The sequence below is a fragment of the Mobula birostris genome, chromosome 18 (genome assembly GCF_030028105.1).
Source record: "Mobula birostris isolate sMobBir1 chromosome 18, sMobBir1.hap1, whole genome shotgun sequence".
NCBI lineage: Eukaryota > Metazoa > Chordata > Chondrichthyes > Myliobatiformes > Myliobatidae > Mobula > Mobula birostris.
Genome location: NC_092387.1, coordinates 62,111,660 through 62,127,560, shown reverse-complemented (window position 1 = coordinate 62,127,560; position 15,901 = coordinate 62,111,660).

Sequence of the window (15,901 nt, the reverse complement as noted above, 5' to 3'; positions counted from 1 at the left end):
TCTTCAATGTTTCTGGCCAAATCCTGATGAAGGGTCCCAGCCCGAAATATTGACTGTTCATTCCTCTTCATGGATGATACCTGACCTGCCGTGTTCCTCCAGAATTTTGTGTATGTTGTCCAGGATTTAAAGCACCTGCAGAATCTCTATGTTTACCATCCTAGACCTCAACTTTCAAAACTTCCTTTCATGAGGATGCCTGTCCTTGTAGGTGAAGCAATCCCATGAGTTTCAAAGCTCTCTGCAGTGGTGCATCAGAGTCAACAGATGAAAGGGATAGGGCCTCATCTGACACACAGAGACAATCTCCCCTGCCTCCGAAAGTGTCTGCACAGGGAGATCACTGTCACAGAGCTCCATGATGATGACCTGAAGGGGTTTAACAATCCCACTGTGAGACTTGAATTCAGAATCTCAGCACGTGCACTGTAAGAGAGGCACCTTTGGTAAAACTCTTGCTGATATCTCAAACAGATATTTTTTTAAAATCCTATGATATAATTTTTAAGCGCATCAGGTGAGTTACCTTTAATGTGCTGGGACCAATATTTCTTCTTCAACTAAAGAAAACATCTATGTATGGTGTTATTCCCAGAACCAGAATCAGGTTTAATATCACTGGCATATGTTGTGAAATCTGTGGCAGCAGAGCATCGCAGAAATAAACTATAAATTACAATAAGAAATACAGAGATATAAATTAAATTGAGTAAGTAGTACAAAAGGAGAAAATATGGTGAGGTAGTAGTCATGGGTTCATTATCCATTCAGAAGTCTGATTCTGGAGAGGAAGAAGCTATTCCTGAAATGTTGAGCGTGTGTCTTCTGGCTCCTGTACCTCCTCCTTGACTGTAGCAATGAGAAGAGAGCATGGCCTGAGTGATGGGGGTCCTTAATTATGGGTGCCTCCTTCATGAGGCATCACCTTTTGAAGATGTCCTGGATGCTGGAGAGGCTAGTACCCCAGGATGGAGCTGGCTGAGCTTACAACTTTCTGCAGCTCTTTCTGATCCCCTCCATTCTAGATGGTAATGCAACCATTTGGAATTCCCTTCACAGTACAATTCTCTTCTGTAGAAATATGAGACAGTCTTCCAACATACAAGTTCTCCTCAAACTTCTGATGAAATATAGTCGCTGCTGCACCTTCTTTGTAATTACATCAATATGTTGGGCCCAGGATAGAACTTCAGAGATATTGACTCCCGGGAACATGAAACTGCTGATCTCTCAATGAGGGCTGGTGCATGTTCCCCCGACTTCCCCTTCCTGAACTCCATAATCAATTCCTTGGTCTTGCTGACATTGAGTGCGAGGTTATGATATATGGGAGTTTGCTGCTATGTTTCTTTTTTTTATAGTAATGGGCTTCAGAGGTAGCATTGGCTGTAGAAAATGGGCAAGAAAGTGGCAAATAAAATACAATGTTGGAAAATTCATGGTCATGCATTTTGGTAGTAGAAATAAATGTGCAGACTATTTTCTAAACTGGGAGAAAATCCAAAAATCTGAGATGCAAAGGAACTTGAGAGTCCTTGTGCAGGACACCCTAAAGGTTAACTTGCAGGTTGAGTCGGTGGTGATGAATGTTAGCATTCATTTCAAGAGTTCTTGAATAGAAGAGCAGGGATGTGATGCTGAGGGTTTTTAAGGCACTGGTGAGAGCTCACCTTGAGTACTAAGAACAGTTCTGGGCTCCTCATTTAAGAAAAAATGTGCTGGCATTGGAGAAGGTCCAGAGGTGGTTAACAAGGAAGATTCTGGGAATGAAAGGGTTATCATATGAGGAACGTTTGATGGCTCTGGGTCTGTACTCTCTGGAATTTAGAAGGATGAGGGGGGATCTCATTAAAACCTTTCGAATGTTAAAAGACCTAGACAGAGTAGATGTGGAAAGGATGTTTCTCATGGTGGGAGAGTCTAGGACAAGAGGGGCATACCTCAGGATAGAGAGGCATATATTTAAAACAGAGATGTGGAGAAGTTTCTTTAGCCAGAGGGTGGTGAATTTGTGGAATTTGTTGCCACATGCAGTTGTGGAGGCCAGGTCATTGGGTGTATTTAAGGCAGAGATTGATAGGTTCTTGATTTGACTGGCATTAAAGGTTATGGGAGAAGGCCAGGGAATGGGGTTGAGGAGGGGAAAAAAGAATCAGCCATGATTGAATGGCGGAGCAGACTTGATGGGCCAAATGCCCTAATTCAATTCCTATGTCTTATGGTCTTATTTATCACATGTACATAGAAATATGCAGTGAAATGCATTATTTAGGTTATCAGCGCACCTTAAGTATGTTCTGGCAACAGCCTGCACGTGTTACCACACATACTGGCACCAACACAGCACGCCCACAATGCTCAGCTAAACAACACAGAACACAAGCAACAGGAAAACAAGTCCCTTTCCACACTCCCCTCCTCCCCAGACAACAGACAGTCCTCCAATCCCAGGACAGGCCTCCAGGACGTCAATTTCCAGACTTCTGACTGACCTTTGAAGTTTGATCTTCTGTATTAAACCCCTGACTAGCTGATGACATGACTCTGAACTCCAAGCTCCAGGAGTGCCCTCAGTATGAGGCAACACACATCAAAGTTGCTGGTGAACGCAGCAGGCCAGGCAGCATCTCTAGGAAGAGGTACAGTCGACGTTTCAGGCCGAGACCCTTCGTCAGGACTAACTGAAGGAAGAGTGAGTAAGGGATTTGAAAGTTGGAGGGGGAGGGGGAGATCCAAAATGATAGAAGAAGACAGGAGGGGGAGGGATGGAGCCAAGAGCTGGACAGGGGATTGGCAAAGGGGATATGAGAGGATCATGGGACAGGAGGTCCAGGGAGAAGGACAAAGGAGGGGGGAGAACCCAGAGGATGGGCAAGGGGTATAGTCAGAGGGACAGAGGGAGAAAAAGGAGAGTGAGAGAAAGAATGTGTGTATAAAAATAAATAACGGATGGGGTACAAGGGGGAGGTGGGGCATTAGCGGAAGTTAGAGAAGTCGATGTTCATGCCATCAGGTTGGAGGCTACCCAGACGGGATATAAGGTGTTGTTCCTCCAACCTGAGTGTGGCTTCATCTTTACAGTAGAGGAGGCCGTGGCTAGACATGTCAGAATGGGAATGGGATGTGGAATTAAAATGTGTGGCCGCTGGGAGATCCTGCTTTCTCTGGCGGACAGAGCGTAGGTGTTCAGCAAAGCGGTCTCCCAGTCTGCATCGGGTCTCGCCAATATATAGAAGGCCACATCGGGAGAAACGGACGCAGTATATCACCCCAGCCAACTCACAGGTGAAGTGTCGCCTCACCTGGAAGGACTGTCTGGGGCCCTGAATGGTGGTAAGGGAGGAAGTGTAAGGGCATGTGTAGCACTTGTTCCGCTTACAAGGATAAGTGCCAGGAGGGAGATCAGTGGGGAGGGACGGGGGTGGGGGACGAATGGACAAGGGAGTTGCGTAGGGAGCGATTCCTGCAGAAAGCAGAGGGGGGGAGGGAAAGATGTGCTTAGTGGTGGGATCCCGTTGGAGCTGGTGGAAGTTACGGAGAATAATATGTTGGACCCAGAAGCTGGTGGGGTGGTAGGTGAGGACCAGGGGAACCCTATTCCTAGTCGGGTGGCGGGAGGATGGAGTGAGAGCAGATGTACGTGAAATGAGGGAGATGCGTTTGAGAGCAAAGTTGATAGTGGAGGAAGGGAAGCTCCTTTCTTTAAAAAAGGAGGACATCTCCCTCATCCTGGAATGAAAAGCCTCATCCTGAGCGCAGATGCGGCGGAGACGGAGGAAAGTCACCTGGAAGGACTATCTGGGGCCTTCACTTCACCTGTGAGTCGGCTGGGGTGATATACTGCGTCCGGTGCTCCCGATGTGGCCTTCTATACATTGGCGAGACCCGACACAGACTGGGAGTTTGCTTTGCTGAACACCTACGCTCTGTCCGCCAGAGAAAGCAGGATCTCCCAGTGGCCACACATTTTAATTCCACATCCCATTCCCATTCTGACATGTCTATCCACGGCCTCCTCTACTGTAAAGATGAAGCCACACTCAGGTTGGAGGAGCAACACCCTATATTCCGTCTGGGTAGCCTCCAACCTGATGGCATGAACATCGACTTCTCTAACTTCCGCTAATGCCCCACCTCCCCCTCGTACCCCAGCCGTTATTTATTTTTATACACACATTCTTTCTCTCACTCTCCTTTTTCTCCCTCTGTCCCTCTGACTATACCCCTTGCCCATCCTCTGGGTTCCCCCCCCCTTGTCTTTCTCCCTGGGCCTCCTGTCCCATGATCCTCTCATATCCCCTTTGCCAATCACCTGTCCAGCTCTTGGCTCCATCCCTCCCCCTCCTGTCTTCTCCTATCATTTTGGATCTCCCCCTCTCCCTCCCACTTTCAAATCTCTTACTAACTCTTCCTTCAGTTAGTCCTGACGAAGAGTCTCCGCCTGAAGCGTCGACTGTACCTCTTCCTAGAGATGCTGCCTGGCCTGCTGTGTTCACCAGCAACTTTGATGTGTGTTGCTTGAATTTCCAGCATCTGCAGAATACCTGTTGTTCAGTATGAGGCAGTAGGCATGCACCTTAAATTTTTGGAGTATCGTGGTGGATATGCTGATGGCTTCCCCTCCATTCCCACCTCAGCAAGGGCTGCTCTTTGTGCTAATATATTTGTCGGGTCTTAAAGCTAAAACCTTCTACTCTATCCCCACATCACCTTCTAGGAACCCAAACCAGACAATCTCTCTTCTCTCCTCTCCCATTGGGCAAAAGATACAAAATCCTGAAAGCACGACCATCAGACTCAAGGACACTTCCATCGCACTGTTATCAGACTCTGATAAGGACCTCTTGTATGATAAAATGGACTCTTGGCCTCAGAACCTACCTTGTTATGATCTTGCACCCTATTGTCTACCTGCATTGCAGCTGTTACACTTTATTCTGCATCGTTGTTTTGGCTTTTCCTACCTCAATGCACTATATAAAGATTTGATATCTATAATGAAGATTGCGAGGAGATTTGATAGAGGTACAGATAGGGTAAATGCAAACAGACTTTTCCCACTGAAGTTGGGTGGGGCGACAACCAGAGGTCATGGATTAAGGGTGAAAGGTGAAAAGTTTAAGGGGAACATGAGGGGAAACTTCTTCACTTAGATGGTCATGCGAGTGTGGAATGTGCTGCTAGCACAAGTGGTGCATGCAAGCTCGATTTCAATATTTAAGAAAAGTTTGGATAGGTACATGGATGGTCGGGATATGGAGGGCTATAGATCTACTGCAGGTTGATGAGAGTAGGCAGTTTAAATGGCTCAGCATGGAGTAGATGAGCTGAAGGGTCTGATTCTGTGCCGTACTTTTCTATGACTCTATGTTTAAACAATAGGCAAGACAAGCTTTTCACTGTGTCTTGGTACATGTGTCAGTAATAAACCAATACAGTACCTAATATCTATACATACCAACATCAATACCAACCCAGTTGCCATCCTGTGGTAAATGTGTTAAACCTCTCTGATAATAAAAAGCCAAGAGAAGTTTATGGGCCCTCTGAGTGCAACCTGTTGATTTGCAAAGGCTGTTCTTCACCCAGGTCAGGGTAGGAGCAATCCTCTGTTATCTGTCCTGATGTGTCTCACCGTCAATTTCCAAAAACCTGCACTGTTTTGCTACTTTGAAGGTGCAAAGTAAATTCAACTTGTTGTTAACCTGACAACTCCCTCCCTTCCCCAGAATACCAGAATTGGTCAATTCAAGAACTAACAATTATTGACTATTCTATTTATTTTCCAATCACAGATGAAAGATAAAAGCAGTTTGCTAATTTCAATGTATGAGAACTAATAATACTTGAATTTATACAATATGACATTTAAAACTACACAATGATTAGAGATCACTATGGCAACATAATTAATTTAGAACACTTGTTACTGACTTACAAACAATAACAACTTGAATTTATGTTCACATCATAATATATTCTCAAGCAAAATCTAAAATTTAGCTTCAGGAGAATCAGACAAAAATCTGGTCAAAGTTGTGTAGGTTTTTTTTAAGTCAGGAGGAGGTGAATGTAGAGAGGTGAATGACAACCAAGCAGGAGAAAGGAGGAAAATGAGAAAAAAATAACAAGGGGAAAAGCAGCTTCTCTCATCCTTCACTTCTTAAACTTGTAGACACCACAAGTCTGCTGTAGGTGTCCTATATACTTTAACATTGATTTCTCCAACTTCCAGTATTTTTTTCCCCTCCTCCTTCCCTTTTCTTCAATTCCCAACTCTGGCCTCTTCCTCTTCTCTTTATCTGCCTATCACCTTCCCCGGGTGCCCCTCCTCCTTCCCCTTCTCCCATGGTCCACTCTCTTCTCTGATCAGATTTCCTCTTCTCCAGCACCTTGCCTTTTCCACCTATGACCACCCACCCTTCCCCTCACCTATCACCTTCTAGCCTGTCCTCCTACCTCCCACCCCCCTGCCAGCAAATTCTGGCATCTCCCCTCTTCCTTTCCAGTTCCGATGAGGGATCTCAGCCCGAAAGGTCAGCTGTTTTGTATTTTCCATAGATGCTGTCTGACCTGCTGAGTTCCTCCAGCATTGTTCTGGATTTCCAGCATCTGAGTAATCTCTTGTCTTTATCCTTGTTCTTGCTGTTCTAACACCCACCACCTCTACACTGGCTCCTGGTTGGGCAAAGAGTAAAGATTAGTTTTATTTGTAACATGTACATCAGAATATTGAATCATACAGTGAAATGGATTGTGCCAACAGCCAACACAGAATGAGGATGAGCTGGACTGCCATGCTTATAGAGCCAACAAAGGACCTAACTGAACGTCTTTGGAAATTAGGAGGAAACTGGAGCACCCGAAGGAAACACATGCGGTCACGAGGAGAACGTACAAACTCTTTACTGCCAGTGACAGGTATCCCCTAATTTTAAACTACTCGGTCGTTATCATACCCAGGTTATCACAGGAAGAACATGATGAATGACCTGTTGTTTTGGACAATTTAAAGACTGGGCCAAGTGGATTGAAAAGGCAGGTGTCGGGACAAGAGGTGAGGGGTGGGTCAATTCATCTGACCCCTGACACTCTGGAACTTCCACCATGCTGCTAGTGTATTCTCCAGTAAAGACTGATGCAAAATACTGAATCAGTTCATTGGCTATTTCCTTGTCCCCCATTACTACCTCACCAGCATTGTTTTCCAGTGGTCTGATATCCACTCTCACTTCTCTTTTTAATTTCATGTATCTGAAGGAACATTTTGTTTCTCCTTTAATATTATTAGCTAGCTTAGATTTGCATTCCATCTTTTCCTTCTTAATGACTTTTTAATCTCTGTTCTGCTGGTCTTTAAAAGCTTTGCAATCCTCTAACTTCCCCCTAATTTTTGCTGTCAGGTTGGAAGTTATAATAACTTCAGCTTTACAAAGCTTGGACTGACTGCTGGTAATTATTAAAGAAGACTTCTGCAAGTGGCCTTTTGTAGTTAAAAATAACTAGAGAGCACAGGTTTAAGGTGAGTGGGGAGAGATTTAATGCTATCCCGAGGAATAATCTTTTCACCCTGAGAGTGGTCAGTATATGGAGTGTACATGGAGTAAGTGTTTGAGGCAAGTACATTAACAGTTAACAATAAATAAATGCCAGAATAAAAAGGTGGTGGGTCGGGGGGGGGGGGGGGGGAAGAGGAAGGAGTAAAAGATGGCTGGTGACAGGTGAGGGGGAAGGTGGGTGTGTGTGGGGGAGGGGTAAACTAAGAAGATGGATGGGGATAGCTCCTGATGAAGGGTCCTGGACAGAAACATTGACTGATTATTCCTATTCCTAAACCCTGTCCGACTTGCTGAGTTCCTCCAGCAATTTTAGTGTGTCACTCTCCATCCTGTCGGGCCTCACCTGTGCCTTCTGCAGCTCCCACATTTGCCTTATTAACCAGCTCAGAACGCACAAAACCAAACTGGAAGTAAGTCACCCTCGATCCCAAGGAACTATTTAAGAAAGAGTATCTTTAACAACTTATGCCAGATTTTTTGCATACCCCAACTTTAACAGTGGCATTTGAATTCTTGCTTTTAAATCAATAGCCCGGGACTTTGGATTTCTAGTCTAGAACTGTAACCACAAACTATGGCTCCCTAACATGGTTGACTGGCAATTGCAGTCTGGTAGAAATCATTTATTTTGCCTCGTTGAAGGTGCTATGTAAATGCAAGTTCTTGTGCTGCTGCTATGAAAGTCATCTCATAACATAACAGAAATCATCTTCAGAATGAGCACACTACATCTGTGGGAGACAGCCTGCAGTATAGATGTGACACAACATGTCTCGAAAATGCTTTAATGAAAAGAAAATTATGCATCAAAGTTTTATGAAATAGTCAGAGGGTGCAGGCTTATTTGCCGAGATCCCTCCTGGCACTTTCTTCCCGCTGTGTCTCCCATTTAGCTGTGCTGTGAACAATTCTCTGCCTCTGCTGATGATGTCAGTACTATCTGTCTGTAGCTGTCTCATAGAATTCCAGATGAACTAAATGTTCCTCATTTCCACAGAATGTGAAATAGCAAGGGGGAGGGGACAATCAAAAACATCATTGTATTGTGTAGATTACCATCACTGGAGTCATAGAATTATATTTGCATGGGACTGTTCGGCCCATTGACTCCATGCTAGCAACCCTGTCAGTCCTTTCACTTGCTCCATTTTATTAGGAATAAATAGCTGTATTCCATTAGGAGATTTGGTATGTTACCGAAGACTTTCTGCAGATGTACAGTGGAGAGCATTCCAACTTATTGCACCGCCATCTGTGTGGAAGGGCCACTGCACAGGATCGAAAATAAACACAAAGGGTTGTAGACTCTGTCAGCTAAATTCGTTGTTGAGGACATCTTTAAAAAGTGATGCCTCAGGAAGAAAAGCATCGAACATTAAGGACCCTCACCACCCAGAACATGCCCTCTTCTCATTGCTACCATCAGGGAGGAGGTACAGAAGCCTGAAGACACACATTCTCAGCATTTTAGGAATAGCTTTCTCCCCTCCACCAACAGATTTCTGAATGGACAATGAACTCATGAACACTACTTCATTTTTGCTCTCTTTATTTTTCTTATTGTAAGTTATAGTAATTTTTTGTATACTGTACTGCACTCCTGCTGCAAAATGACAAATTTCACGATGATGTCAGTGATAATAAACCTGATTCAGATTCTTCCCATTACCTCTGCAAACAGCATCCATCCACTTCTTTTTTGTCTCTGGTTGTCTCTATCTTCATCATCCTTAAAGGCAGTGAAATATGGATCATCACTGCTCTGTGTATAAAAGAAATTCTTCCTATCCTGTTTGAATCTTCTATTCAACATGTAAAATCCAGTCTTTGAACAGCCCAGTATTTACCTTGTCTAAACCCACACGGACCTTAAAACTTCAATCAATCTTAACTTACACTCGGTGGCCATTTTATTAATTACCTCCTGTTCCTAATAAAGTGGCTACTAAGTGTATGATCATGGTCTTGTACTGCTGTAGCCCATCCACTTCATGGTTCGATGTGTTGTGCATTCAGAGATGGTCTTCTGCACACCACTGTTGTAACATATGGTTATTTAAGTTACTGTCACCTCCCTGTCAGCTTGAATCAATCTGGTCATCCTCCTATGACATTTATCATTAACAAGGCATTTTCACCTACGGAACTGCCTCTCATTGTATATTTTTGTTTGCTTGTTGTTGCACCATTCTCTGTAAACTTTAGAGACTGTTGTGCGTAAATTTCCAGAAGGTCAACAGTTTTTGAGATACTCAAATCACCCCATCTGACACCAACTATCAGAATCACTTAGATCACATTTCGTCCCCATTATGATGATTGATCTGAACAAGAAATAAGCCTCTTGACTGCATGTTATTATGCATCAAGTTGTTGTCACAGGATTGGCTGATTAGATACTTGCCAAGGAGGTGTACCTCCTAAAGTGGCAATTGAGTATATATTTTAAATGGGAAAGATCTGCATCTCTGTAGCACCGTGGACATTTTAATCAAACTTGAGATGACTACCCAGCCCTTGAAGAACAGCTAGATATACAAGTTTTTAAAAAGCGCTACAAGATATTTGAGGTTTAAAAAAGTACAGTGAGAAATAGTTGAGTAAAAAAAAACACAGCATGTGTTTCTTTAAAAAAGGAGATGTTTGAGCTTAAAAAAAAGGCAGAAAATGGACAGATTTGCAGGGTCATAAACAAACTGAGCAGTATTTTAAAACAAATGGAATAGTCAATGAGAAACAAGTAACGGTTTTGATGAGTGCATTGGGTGGAAAAGCATACAGTTTGCTTAGAAGTTTAATTGCTCCATACAAAGCAGACGGAATGAGCTTTGCTGAAATGCAGGAACATGTGGAACCAAAGCTATTGTTGATTGCAAAACACTTTAGGTTTCATAAAAAGAATCAAAAGGAAGGGGAATCCATTTCAGCATATGTAGCTGAATGAAGAGGCTGAGCATTGTCTGTTCAATGATGGGCTTAATAATACACTGAGAGATCACTTAGCTTGTGAATCGTGCAAGAAAGCATTCAAAAACTACCCCTAACTGAAGCACAACTCAAATTGAAAAAAGCAGTTGAAACAGCTGTATCAACGGAAACAGCAAACAGAGACACAATTGATTTCAGTCAGGAATGAAAGTGAGCGTGAACAAAATTGCAATATCTAAACAGAAACCAGCCTGGCCAAATGAATTGTGTACCATTATACACCAGACCTATGCAGATTTAAAGGCAAAATTTGCAGAAAATGTAACAAAGTAGGATACATACAAAGAGCATACCAGGCAGGATAAAATAAATGGACTGCACAGGAAAGTGAAAAAGTCAAGATGCAGTTTCAAAAAGAACACTAATCTGAATGCTGTTGATGAAAAAGCTGATAATGATGAGAGTGATGCAGGACTGTGTAGCCTTGAGATTTACAATATGAAACCAATAATATACAAGCAATATAACTTATGCTAGAAGTGAACAGAAAATTAATTAAAATGGAATTGGTCACTGGCTCAGCTGTTTCAGTCATTCCACAAAATGAGTTTGAACGGCTTTACAAAGATACTGAAATAAAGCCTGCAGATATTCAACTAAGAACTTATAGTATACTGGAGAAAAGGAAACTCCTGTGGGAATGACATTTGTAACAGAGAAATACGACAATCAACCGACCACATTGGGCTTGTATGTGGTAAAAACAGTAGGGCCCTGATTGGCTGAGACAACTACAACTTGATTGGAGATCCGTCCATCATATGCATGCCACATCCCCTGCAATGGAGTCGAGGGTGAGCATGGATGTCGGATGCGAGTGAGGGCAGCATCAATGGTGGAAGAAGGGAAACCCTGTTCTTTGAAGAAGGACATCTTTGGTGTCCTGGAAGGGAAACCCTCATCCTGGGAGCAGATGCAGCAGAGACAAAGGAGCTGAGAACAGGTACAGGAGCCACAGGAACCATACCACCAAGTTCAGGAGGTGAATAACTTCACTGAACTTCACTCATCCCAACAATGAACTGTTCCCACAACCTATGGACTCACTTTCAATGACTCTTCATCTCAAGCTCTGGACATTTATTATTTATTTATTATTATTATTACTTTGAGGTTTTTTATATATTTCCACATTTTGTTCTCTTTTGCACATCATTTGTCTGTGTTGCAGTCTGTGGGTTTTCATTGATTCTGTGGTGTTTACTATGAATGCCCGCAAGAAAACAAATCTCAGATTTGTTTATGGTAACGTATATGTACTTGTGTGTTGGCGCGTGGCTAAGTGGTTAAGGTGTCAGTCTAGTGATTTGAAGGTCACTAGTTCGAGCCTCAGCTGAGGCAGCGTGTTGTGTCCTTGAGCAAGGCACTTAACCACACATTGCTCTGCAACGACACCAGTGCCAAGCTGTATCAGCCCTAGTGCCCTTCCCTTGGACAACGTCGGTGGCGTGGAGAGGGGAGACTTGCAGCATGGGCAACTGCCAGTCTTCCATACAACCTTGCCCAGGCCTGCACCCTGGAAACCTTCCAAGGCACAAATCCATGGTCTTACGAGACTAATGGATGCCTAAAAATAAAACTTTAAAAATACTTTAATGATAAGTTTACTTGAACTTTCAGTTGCTGCCATATGATTGAATGATTAGGTTTTTGCATTAAAGAGCAGGTGTACAGGCATACTTAGCAAAGTGGCCACTGGGTGTAACTGCTCACAGGGAAAGCTGAAAAGCAGATAAACCTCTATGATTCCGAACTCCAGGAAAAATAATGATTTGCTGGGGGCAGTTATGGGGTGCTCACGCTTCTTAATGGTGTGTGTTTCTAATAGCAGAAATACTTTATACTTTATTGTCTCCAAACAATTGATACTAGAACGTACAATCGTGGTGTATGCCCAGCAGAGAGAGGGAGAAATAAAACACAGGCAAACTAACATATGGCCACTTTTTACACAGATAGAAAAACCATGTTACACAGAGTTGGAGCAGTTGATATTGAGTCCTGAACAGTGATATATTTGTTTGGAAACACAATAGATTCTGCACATGCTGGAAATATGGAACAAATCACATAAAAGGTACTTGGTGAACTCATCAGGTCAGGCAGCATCTTTGGAGGGAAATGAACAGTCAAAAATTCAGATTGAGACCCTTCAGAATGGGTTTGAGACCGTTCTTTGAAACATGCTTCTGTTAAGGCATATTCTCGGGTTATGGTATATAACAAATATTCATTTCAACAGCAGCCAGTCTTCAGACCTGAAAATGGATTATCGATTGGATTTTAAATGCACCCAGAACAATGGTGTTCTTGGAGCTGCTGAATGGGGTCAATTGCAAATAAAGAAACATTCCACTTGACCTCCGATGTCTGTATTTGCATGAATGCAGCCCAGAGTGAGTGGGGATTAACATTCATTTTGGGTATCTGGAGTGTTAGTGTGAAGATGGAAGTCTTTGAAAATTATATGTAATTCAAAGGAAGCATTGTAACTTCGAAGTGTCCTGCTGTTGCCTTTGATCTTTAGCATATAAAAATGTCATGTAATACTGGGCCAGGCAGGCCTCTTCTTCCAAGAGTGTCTCCTGTTTGTTTGGCTGAATAAAGACTTCTATATCTATCAGCTTCAGTCTCTCTCTGGTGACTTTGTTCATAGTCACACTTCATTGGTGGTGAAGTACTTTGTGACATCCTGAAAGGGATGTAAAATTTTGCTATGGAAATATGTTTTTATTATTGAGATATGGCATGGAATAGGCTCTTTGAGTCATGCTGCCCAGCAAGCCCCCAGATTTACATAAAATAGTACAGCACAGAGATAAGCCTTTTGGATCACCATGTCTCTGCCAACCACAATACCATTCCAACTACTCCCACCTGCCTGCACATAGCTTGCATTACTCTACACCCTGACTCTTCATGGTTCACACTTTATTTCCATGAATATTTCCAAGGAGGTTTCGCTTTCCATTTTTAAAAATGACTTATGTCATTAGCAGAGCTTTGGAGCGTGTGGAAAAAGTCGACTGAGACTTGTGCAACGGCTTGCTCTGTACACTGCTTCCACTGAGGCATTTTCTTTAAATCTAAAACCTGGGATTAAAGAATAATAAATGCAAGAGATCCTGCAGATGCTGGAAATCCTGAGTAACACACACAAAATGCTGGAGGAACACAGCAGATCAGGCAGCATCGATGGAAAGGAATAAGGAGTCGAATATTTTGGGCTGAGACATCCTTTCCATAGATGCTGCCTGACCTGCTGATTAAAGAATCATTTCTGTTGGGGATCATTCTAGAGCCATAACATTATAGATAAGATAACTCCGGTTAAACTAAAATAAGAACAGGTCTTCTGAAAATACAGCCTCTCTTTGTGGCTAGTGAAAGCGATCATTGGGCGTGGGACATCTGATTCTGTCCCATTGATACGACAGTACAAGGGGAGAACAATAGGTGAATAAGATCATAAGATAGACTGTAGGAAGGGCATTAAGCCATTCGGCCCATTGAGTCTGCTCTACCTTTCCATCATGGGTGATTTATTATCTTTCTCATTCCCATTCTCCTGCCTTCTCCCCATAACCATTGATGCCCTGTCTAATTAAGCATCTATCAACTTCCACTTTAAATACACCCAAAAACTTGGCGACCACCGCCGTTTGTGGCAATGAATTCCACAGTTTTACATATTCGGAATGTTCTTGCTATTAGCACATTGTTAAAGATGTATCCCTACCTCTTAAGGGACAAGGTCTGTTTCATCACTTATCCTTTGGATAGTTACATATTCATAGAGCCATCCTTCTACCCAGTCTTGGTCTCAATGCGACTTTTGATGATGATTCCATAATGTTCAAATAAATTTATAACTCCATAGAAGTTCAAGTTTAATTGCCATTCAACCATTCACATGTATATAGCTCAATGAAACGGTGTTCTTCTGGTGCAAAGGTGAAAAACACAGTACATACAGTCACACACAGCACACAGCATAGATTGTTACAATAGCACATACAGTCACAAAATAATATTAGCACATGTCCCTGAGTGGCATAACTTGCAGACTGATGGTGCATAGGATGATGTCTTGGAGCCATGTTTCTGTAAGAACAAGCATGCAGCAGTTTCTCATATCGTGCTGGGTCAGCCGCAGGTGAAAGCAATCCAGCTTGTCTCCCTGGGAACGAGCACTGGAGAGCAGCACCAATGGGAGATCTGGCCCACAGGGTCCAGCCCCCAACCCAGCAAGGATTCCAGCACACCCACCATGCCTCTGTTCTGTCCCACAATGCCTTCAACATTTCCTTCCCTGAGTGGCTTACAACAGCTAAAGCTGTAGTATGAGGGCCTAGTCCACGGAACAACCAAGGTGATGCTGCTCATCTGTGGTCAGTCTCACCAATGAACCAGTGGACCCAATTTACAGTATTTTGTTTTACCACTATTCAACAATGTCTTGTGATCACAAGGACAATGTTTAAGGCAAACATTTGCACCATTTGTTGGACCCGGAGAGGTTTCTGCAAACAAACGCATAACCACCTTATGGGAAGGTAAAAGGATCCATATTTGCACATGACAACATATAGACATAACCCGGTAGGTGGCATTGCCAGAAGCTTACCTGTGTACTCTTCATATTCTTCCCCTTGTTTTCCAGTCCTGATGAAGAGTCTCGGCTGAAGTGTCAAATGTTTATTCTCCTCCATAGAGTTCCTCCTGCATTTTGTGTGTGTTGCTCAAGATTTCAAGCAGTATCTCTTGTCTTCTGTACATGACAGCCTCTTTCATTACTTCAAGATCGATACCTTCCAGCCTCAAGTCTCCGCTTTACAGAAGGTGCATACAACTTCTCAGTTCTGATGTCACCATATTAAAGTTCAAGATGCAAAATAAATTTATTATTAAAGTGTGGTTGTGTTACTGTATACTACTCTGAGATTCATTTCCTTGCAGCCACTCACAGTGAGGCCCTCCACTGGTTGGGGTGGACAATGGACGTTGCATCCTAGCTGCCTTTGTGATGTGCACACCAGGGCAGTATGATATGGGGAGCAAGCTGCTGCCCACGCAGCTAATGAATCCAAAGGAACAGCAGAGGTCAATACAGTTTGGCACCAACAGCACCACAGGGGTTTCCAGTCAGTGTTGAACTCAACGTAGGACTGCCTTAGGGACTCCAGCTCTAGATTTTTCCTCGGGGTTTAGTCCTGAAGCCTTCCCAATGGTATGTCCGCAAGGTAGCAGAGGTGTGAGATCAGAGTTTTCCTTTTCCTAGATGAGCTGACAAGCCCCATCTGGCTGAAATGACCACTTCAGGTGCCAGTAACCCATCTTTGCCCCTTCTGTCA